We start from the raw sequence: 8,866 nt of genomic DNA, 5'->3' as shown, positions 1-8,866 counted from the left end.
AGTGCACATGGAACACTTAGCAAGAGAGACTTGATTCTGGGCCATAAAACACATCTCAATAAATGTAAAAGGACTCAAGTCATAATAAGTATGTTCTCCAATCACAATATAATTAAATTAGAAATTAACAGCAGAAAGATCTCTGGAAAATCTCCAAATATGTTGGAATTAAATAACTCATTAGTCAAAAAAGAAATCACATAACTAGGATATACAACTATGTATAGGGCTTTGGGGAGGAAAAAACAAACAGGAAGATAGGCAATAGATGTTAGCTCAGGGCCAATCTTCCCCACCAAAAAGCATACCTTAAAAAAAAATCAAAGAGGGAAATCAGAAAGTATTTTGAACTAAATTAAAATGAAAAAAACAATATATCAAGTACGTCAGAGGAAATTTATAGCATGAAAAACCTCTACTAGAGAATAAGAAAGATCTCAAGTCAGTGACCTCAACTTTCATGTTAAAAAACTAGAAAAAGAAAAGCAAATTAAACCCAAAGTAAGTAGAAGAAAGGAAACTATAAAGATCAGAGTGGACATAAATAAAATAGAAAATACAGAAAAATCAATGAAACCAAAAATTGATTCTTTGAAAAGATCAATAAAATTGATAAACTTCTAACCAGTTAATCAGGGAATAAAAACCAGAAGACACAAAATAAATCTGACAAAATATGTGCAAGACCTGTACACTGAAAACTATAAAACATTGCTAGAAATTTAAGAAGATACCAATGAATGGAGAGAAATATCACCTTCATGAGTTAAGAGACTTACTATGGTAAAGACATTAATTCTTCCCAAACTAATCTGTAGATTCACAGCAATCCCAATCAAACTCCCAGCAGGTACTTTTTTTTCAGTTAATTGACAAACTGATTCTAAAACTTCAGAAATTTTTTGGAAATGCAAAAGGTCTAGAATAGCCAAAATAAGTTTGAAAAAGAACAAAGTTGGAGGACTAACACTTGCTGATTTCAAGACTTATTACAAAGCTACAGTAATCAAGACAGTGTGGTACTGGCACAAGACAGACAGATCAAAGGAACAGAATCCAGAATCCAGAAATAGGCCCACACATGAAAAGTTAACTGATTTCTGACCAAGGTGTGAAGGCAAGTCAGTAGAGAAAGGGTAGTCTTTCTTTCAACAAATGGTGCCAGAACAATTGGATGTCCATATGCAAAAAAAAAAAAAAGAACCTTAATCCGTACCTTAAAACATTAACTCAAAATAGAATATTACTCAGCAATATAAAGGAATGAACCATTGATACATGCATAGATGGATCCCAAAATAATTATGCTGAATGAAGGAAGCCAAACCAAAAAAAAAAAAAAGAGTACATAGTGTAAGATTTCATTTATATAAAAATCTAGAACTTGCAAAATAATGTATGATGACAGAAAGCAGATCAGTGGTTTGCTGAGGATGGCAGGAGGGTGGGGAATGTTGACAGGGATCACAAAGAGGCACAAAGAACCTTCCGCTAATAATGGCACTGTTCACTCTCTTGATTGTGATTACGGTTGTGTAAGTGTATACATATGTCAAAACTAATCAGATGATATACTTTAAGCATGTGCAGTTTATTAGAGTTCAAGTATACCTCAAAAAAGCTATTTTTAAAAAGCAGGGGAGTAATTATTGGGTGGGCCTGAAAGAGATTGTCTCAGGTCTGAAGCCTGGGAAAAAGCGCCAGTGACAGGAGAGCATATATGTAATCTACCTCACAATATAGAGTAAAGCTAACTGTGTACTTGAGGCGAACATGCTGAGTTGTGGCTGCAAGGGTGAACAAAGCGTAGCATCAGAGAAAAGGTAGTCATGAGGAAAGGCAAGAATCCACAGGCATACTTTTTGGTGGAGAAATTCTCATCTCAGCCTCGTTTATTTATGGCAGTGGCAATGATAAGAATCTATGAACTGTGAACTGACATGGGGAACTATCCAGGGAATCAACCATGTTCCAGCTAGTTTCTGAGGGAAGGCACTGGATCTTTAACCTCGGTATCTGCAGCTTCTAGCCTTATGCCTGGCACATAAGAGATACTCAATTAATGTATGCTAAATAAATACATGAATGAACTAATTCCATGATGGAAAGAAGTTATTTTTAATAGCTGAAAAGCTTACTGCTTTTTTCATTAGCTTACTTAGGTAGAATTTAAGCCAATAACACATTTTTCTTAGTCACTAACTGTGGATTCAAATAATCAGCTTTGACTACAGTTTGGAAAAGCAATATTTGGTAATTTCCATATACAACAATCATCTCTCAAAAGATTTCTGCTGCCGACTAAAATCACAGGTCCTAACCTGGCTCTCTGAAACATTTAAAATCACCAAAACAAAAGTGAATGGTGAATTCTGTCTTGTAGACACCAAGAGTGCAATTCTTTCTTTTCTTTTTTTTTCAGATTATCTTTGGAGTGACTGTCTAACTTGGGGGGGGGGGGGCGATGCAAAATCTTAAACCTGTGTTTACTTTGATATGAGTTAATGCATCCTTTATTTTCCAAGATTTAAAAACAGTCTGACTTGTTTGGCTTGGAGGTATAAATAGGTTAGAGACACTGTAGATAAAAAAGTGTCATGTGTGAATGCTTGGAAAAAAACTCATCCAAGTCATCTATTTCATTTTTAAAATATGTAGAATAATAGCATATTCTTTAAGTAGGAAATACACTGATTACTGCTGGACTTTTTAAATATAATTTCCATTACTTTTTGTTTCTCATCTTTAACAAATGAAATGTGTATTTACTGAAATACGTTTTTACATTAGGTATAAATGAGGATTCAAGCAGAATCAAAGTTTAAGAGCAAATTCTTCAGCCTGGCACTTGCAGCCCTCTGTATGCTGGCCCAACCTCATCTGTGTCCCATCCACTAGCACTGGCACTCGGGCTCCTGGCTTGGCCTGCTCCTACAGGCGCTTGCCACTCTGCCTCCCACACGGCATTCCTTCCCTCGGTTCAGCCCTCTCTCCTGTCCTGTGTATCTAAATGCTAACACCTGTGGGCAATGCTGAAGACAGGAGAGCCTGAGAAGGTCCTGAAACTTGACCACGTATTCTAGAATACGCATTTTCATTTGGTCAGAGGTGTGTTTGCTTCGCTTCACTTTTTCTCTCCTTAGGTTCTTACGTCTCCTGACTCCTTTACTATTCATCTTTCTCCCTCACATCTGATTTTTTTTTTTCTAGAGCCTTTTTTGAGCTCTTATAATTGGAAAAACTATTCACGGGAATGCTATGAAGCATAGTAGATACCCGTTAAATGTTCTGTTCTACTAGACAGAGAATCTAAAAAGTTCCTAAACCTTGATCAAATGTTCTGACAATACATATGTTAAAACTCTAAGAAGGATAATAATTCTAAAGTATCCTTTGAGCCAGGTCACAACTATCTTTGGGGTATAATAATCCAAAGTTATAAGATAATTTTTATAAAGATAAAAATGGTCATGAAATAACTTTTAGTAAAAGATAACAATATGGGGATCTAGGCCAAAATAACTTTTGAAATTTCTGAAGTAATTCTGAAAGAAATCTCAGAGTGGCATATACCTCCAAAGATGGCAAAGACAGGCTGTTTACTACTCGAAGGGTGGCTCCTGGTTTTACCTTCATCCTTTCCCCTTTCTTATTCCCTTACATTCTGCAACTCATTGTCAACCAAAAATATTTCTGAGCATTTACCATGTACCAGGAACTATGCTAAGTACCAAGGATACACTGGAAAGCAAAATAGAAAATAGTTTCTAAAGTGGATTTTCTAAGCACAATCGTCTCTATTTTTTAATTCATCCTATTTCTTGGCTTTGCTCTACTCTCTTTTAGACTCTCATGATTATTATACTCATAATTTAAGCAACAGTTCTTTTACGTATCTGGTATTATATGTTGAATCAGCATAAACAGGATGATAGAAAGGAACATGCTATTAAATTTTGGCAGAGCAACGTGACTCGTAATCTTAAAGTCCAATAAATAAATAAATATGTACCCTAAAAATGTGAAACATCACCTGAAATTCTTCACATTTTAGGACATAAAAACCCATATTAAGGGGATTAAATTATGTGGATCACCATATAAAAAGTAGAAGGAGTAATTCAATACTTTGGTCTAAACATTAAAATGAAAAATTCATTGCACTTACCTTTGATTTTTTCACTTCTTTACTGGGTGTTGCTACACTATATCCCAGGACTTCCGAAGAACTGCTCTTTGCATGGCTACACATGCTTCCTACAATAGGATATATTTAGAAATATATTTTCTAACTAATGAGAAACAGAAAAGTCCTGATGCTTCCGTGAAACTCTCTCAACCCTGATCACAGGGTAATACTAAAAGAACATACCACTCGGGTAGTGGACAAGGTCTACATTGCATACTTCCTGAAGGGCTGAGTTAAGGCAAAAAGCCCAGAATGACCTGACCAATGTCGTAAATATTTAGACAACCAACATCCAAATAGAGCTATAAAGGTAACAGTAAACGTTAGGGAAGACTTCTGTAAAACATAAATGACCTTTTTTTAAAAATTAACCTAGTTATAACTAAGTTCTTTCTACTCAAATGGACATGTTATTTTTTGGTGTTTCAAATTAACCCACATGTTATATAGTCAAATAATGATCTTTAAAGTATACTCATGAGGCATATGCACTTTTTAAATTTTCTATCATCCAATACTTAATTTTAACACTTTAGGCTATATGCTAAGAATAGAGATGATAAATATTTTAACATTTTGCTTAACATAGTCTAAAACTCACTACTCTTTCTGCAGAAGTTATAAGGAAAAAGGATGAAGGGAACTATTCCTTCTTCTGCTTAAGTTCGGATCAGATATCCACTATCATGATAGCTATTTTTTTTTTTAAAGATTTTATTTATTTTTCCTTTGTTCTCCCCAAAGCCCCCCATGGTACATAGTTGTATATTCTTAGTTGTGGGTCCTTAACCACTCGGCCATGGGGCCAGCCCCCGTGATAGCTATTTTTAATGAGAACACAGTAAAAAGCACACTGTGATGTGGTGATGTGGAGACATAATACAGGGGTCATACAGCAAAAATATAGATATTTGGGTGTAGAAAATGTAGGTCTCGAGGGCAAGCACAGTCTCCTCTATTCTGTGGCACCTGTTCTCTGACAGGACTCCTCTTAAATGCCTGAGGTAAGATCAAAAACTCAGGTCTGGGCTCCAAGGGAAATACCTGGATGGCCCACTGTGGCTCCAGGCCAGCCTGGTCACCAGCACTGGGGTCTCGCAGTGCTTACGAGAGATACAAATTGAGATTTGGGGCAAAAGTCCAACTTAACACTACTGATTAAAAGAAGAAAAAAGGTAGTAAAAAGGCTGTCCTAAACCACTTAACACTGACACAGGAGCAGCACGAGTAATGCGAATATTTTGACGTGAAGAAGCTGTGGTGGTTATCAATGAAAACAAATAAGCCTATGTTGCATATTTTATAGCTTGTTATAAGGGTCATGTGACAGCAGAAAGTATAAAAGAGAATACGTGTGTAAGCTATAATTACTTGATTACAGCATATATATACACATATGTATGTACATACGTATGCACGCTATGTATCTAGCCTTTTGAAACGTATACTTTTAAAGTTGAATGTGCTCACACCTTTTGGATTTTCGTTGTATTCATAAAGGGCCCGTTTCTGTTGGTTGGATTTTTTGTCCTATAAACAATAAACAATATACAATATAATAAATATTTTGTATTGTAATTGTAGATAAATACAATATAATTATATAATATATTAAGAAACATCTTTGTGCTGTGGTAGAAAACCCAGTCTTGGTTTTAAGCATGGTTCCAGAGCTGGCCTCTAGCTGACAACACAAACACGTGACAATTACTTCACTTAGCTGGGCTCTTGCCTAGATGCTGAGTGATTGCTAATGTCCCTCCTAACTTAAAATTGTATGATTTAAAAAAATTGTGTGACTCAAGAATTCTACTCAAAGAAGATTCAGGAACATTAACTGGTATATGAATTAGCCCAACATTTTACAATGTCAAATTAGAGTTTAATGAATTCTATGTTAAAGAATTTAGGGACCACCTTAACCGGAACTCATAAACGTTGTTTATAAACAGAATCTTCCTCTCCGTCTGAAAGAAAACAGTAACTGCCAGAACATTTTTCTTCTCAGTGAGAGGAAGGAGTCTTGGATAAAGAAGGAATCAAGGAGGAGAATGAACTCTATAGCACAACACCATTTTGTAAATCAAAACTATATGCACACAAAACAATACATGTTTTATAAGTACACATCCAAAAAAGAGACAAGTATGTTTCAATGGTTGTCTATATTACGGAAAAGGGGAATGGGACTAAGAGAGAATCAATTTAAATAAAGAGAGGAGACTTGCACAGACCTATGATGATAGTGTTTCACCAACAAGAAGGTATGATTAACTTAGTGTTCTGAGCAAAAGGTTCAAAAAATGAAAACAGAAATGAATCAATGCAGTGTCATTCAGTTTGGGTTTCTCAATTCCACACCTCTGCAATTAACCCAGAGCAGTGTTAGCAAATAAGTGATTTCAAGCCTACCAATTGTCCCCTAGCAGGCTCACTCTTAGGCAAAACTGCCAAATAGAGATGATGTTTTTGGCACCCATAGCTCCACTTTCAGGATGACTCTCTCTTCCTCAGTGATACCTCTTGTTATTCCTCCTGTACTTTCTTCTAGACTGCATCTGTGCAGAACTGATCACAACCTCAAATACTGCTGTGAACAATTTTCATTATCCGAGTGCATGTAAATATACACATGTATGCGGGCCCCTACATATCCCATTTCTGTCACCAGGAAGGGCTGCTAACTTTGTAATTTCATCATTGCAAGGACCCAGTGCTGACCTTCTCGGTTAACCTCTCAACAGTGTACTATTCTGCCCCCTATCAGTTGATTTTCACTTTTGGGGAACGGAATGCTACCAAGAAGTGTAGAAAGGGTGCTAGAAACAAAGTGTGCCTGATTCCTAAGTTTACCTAAGCTTTCTCTACAGCACATGAACACAGTCAGTCACAGAAGTGTTTCTGCTCCCAAAGGAAGTTAGAGTCTGCCCTCTGCAGGGACCAGGGGGCTCAGACACTTGCTCTTAACACAGGATCTCAGGATTCAAGTACAAGTCCTCATACCTGTTCAGCGGTTGCCAGTACCTTTTCAGCCGAGCTGTCGCTGGTTTCACTGGGGTCGTCTGCAGGAACATTTTTATTCTCTCTCTCAGCTTCTTTCCCACCTTCCGCACATTCACCAATTCCCTCATCCACGTCTTCTAGGTCCTCATTTTCTGAAAATTCACAACTCTGTGACAAAATCGATATCAGGGAAGAGTTAAGATTTTCTTTTTTAAAAAACAGATTTGATATCGCTGACATAAATAATTTATACCATCTCGAAGAACACACAGAATATGAATTCAAATACTGAAGTTAAGGAAATAAAATATTGCATAGTCCATGCCACATATAAACTTACTATATTACCAAGGACTTTATGCATGTTGCTCTATTTCAACATTCTCAATGATGAGGATTCACAAAATTCTATTAGCATCTATGTCAAGGTTAAAATGGAAAAAAAATTAAATATGCTTTCTGGGCTGCCTCAAAAGAATGCTTTTAGGGGCCGGCTCCGTGGCCGAGTGGTTAAGTTCGCGTGCTCTGCTGCGGTGGCCCAGGGTTCGGATCCTGGGTGCGGACATGGCACCGCTCGTCAGATAAAGCAGAACAACAAAAAAAAAAGATTGGCAACAGTTGTTAGCCCAGGTGCCAATCTTTAAAAAAAAAATAAAAAAAGAATGCTTTTAAACTTAAAAGTTAAAAAGCTTTCTATCTATTGTAGCATTATAACATAATCATATCTAGATATTATGTTCATTTCCAAAACACAGGGATTTAGAATCACTTCAGAAGTACAATTCACTGATATTCACAAGAGAGAGGAAAGTATAATTACTTACATTCCAGGAAAAAGATAAAGGGATATAGGCAGTTTAAGTGGTCTGCTCTTGGTTATTTAAAGCAGAGGGAAAACCAAACAGAGGCAGAACTTAGTCCATCTGGCTCCTGTCCAGCTAATACAAATTACATAACAACCAGTTTACCGATTTGATAAAGTGATAGCAAATCATGTAATGCTTACTAAGAATAGGCAGAAAAAAATTAGTTTAATCCTGTATTCTATACTAAGATTATTTTGAAGTTTCATATTTGGGGTGGAATATTGCTTATTTTTTTGTCATTAAGAAATTAGGCTCCTTATTGGACTTTTTCCTATGCTTTTCATTTATGTGCTTCACTAAAGGTATAATGGCCCCTAAAATAGGTGAGACAGTAAGTAATCAGTGCCATTCACTCCCTTGAGGAACGTTTTTACAAAGTTCGCCTTGGCCATATTTGCCTCAGACCATATATGCCCTTTATACCGCTTCAATACTGTAACTGGCTTATCGTGGTCACCTTCCTAGTGACTGTCTGTGTAAGGATAAGCCTAACATCCAACAGAATCTTTAGTGGGTGATTTGAAAACAATGCCTCTACTAATTAACTCACCTTCTTCTGGCAAAAATACAAAATGTGAGAGTTTAGGCTAGAGAGAGAATACGTTTGTATTTCACACCTTAGTTAACAGACGTGAAGTGTCATCCTCAGGCCAGTAGCACTAAGGGTGTGGCCTAATAGCATTCCCACTGAGGACAAGCAATGCAGAAGTGAAGCCTTGAGATTTAAAAAAGGGTTTCAGAAGTTACTCTGGGAGGGCTTGACTTAGGTCAATCAAAGGTCATGAGACAGTGCACGTGGGAGGGGAAA

The 8,866-nt window shown here is 36.6% G+C and overlaps 1 long non-coding RNA gene across 2 annotated transcripts; it reads right to left on the bottom strand.

The window, feature by feature from the left end:
• Positions 1-372: 372 nt before the first annotated feature.
• Positions 373-8,860, bottom strand: LOC124233920 (uncharacterized). 2 transcript variants are annotated; one of them, XR_006887188.1, is made up of 4 exons: positions 8,676-8,860; positions 7,193-7,360; positions 5,662-5,719; positions 373-4,257 (listed from the first exon to the last, which is right to left on the bottom strand). It is a non-coding gene; the product is annotated as an uncharacterized LOC124233920 (long non-coding RNA). The 2 variants fall into 2 exon arrangements; XR_006887186.1 differs by having other exon boundaries at positions 7,193-8,860.
• Positions 8,861-8,866: the final 6 nt, after the last annotated feature.

Source organism: Equus quagga, unplaced genomic scaffold (genome assembly GCF_021613505.1).
Source record: "Equus quagga isolate Etosha38 unplaced genomic scaffold, UCLA_HA_Equagga_1.0 437_RagTag, whole genome shotgun sequence".
In the NCBI taxonomy this organism is placed as follows: Eukaryota; Metazoa; Chordata; class Mammalia; order Perissodactyla; family Equidae; genus Equus; species Equus quagga.
Note: the sequence above shows the minus strand (reverse complement) of the source record. Positions and strands in the feature narration are given on the sequence as shown.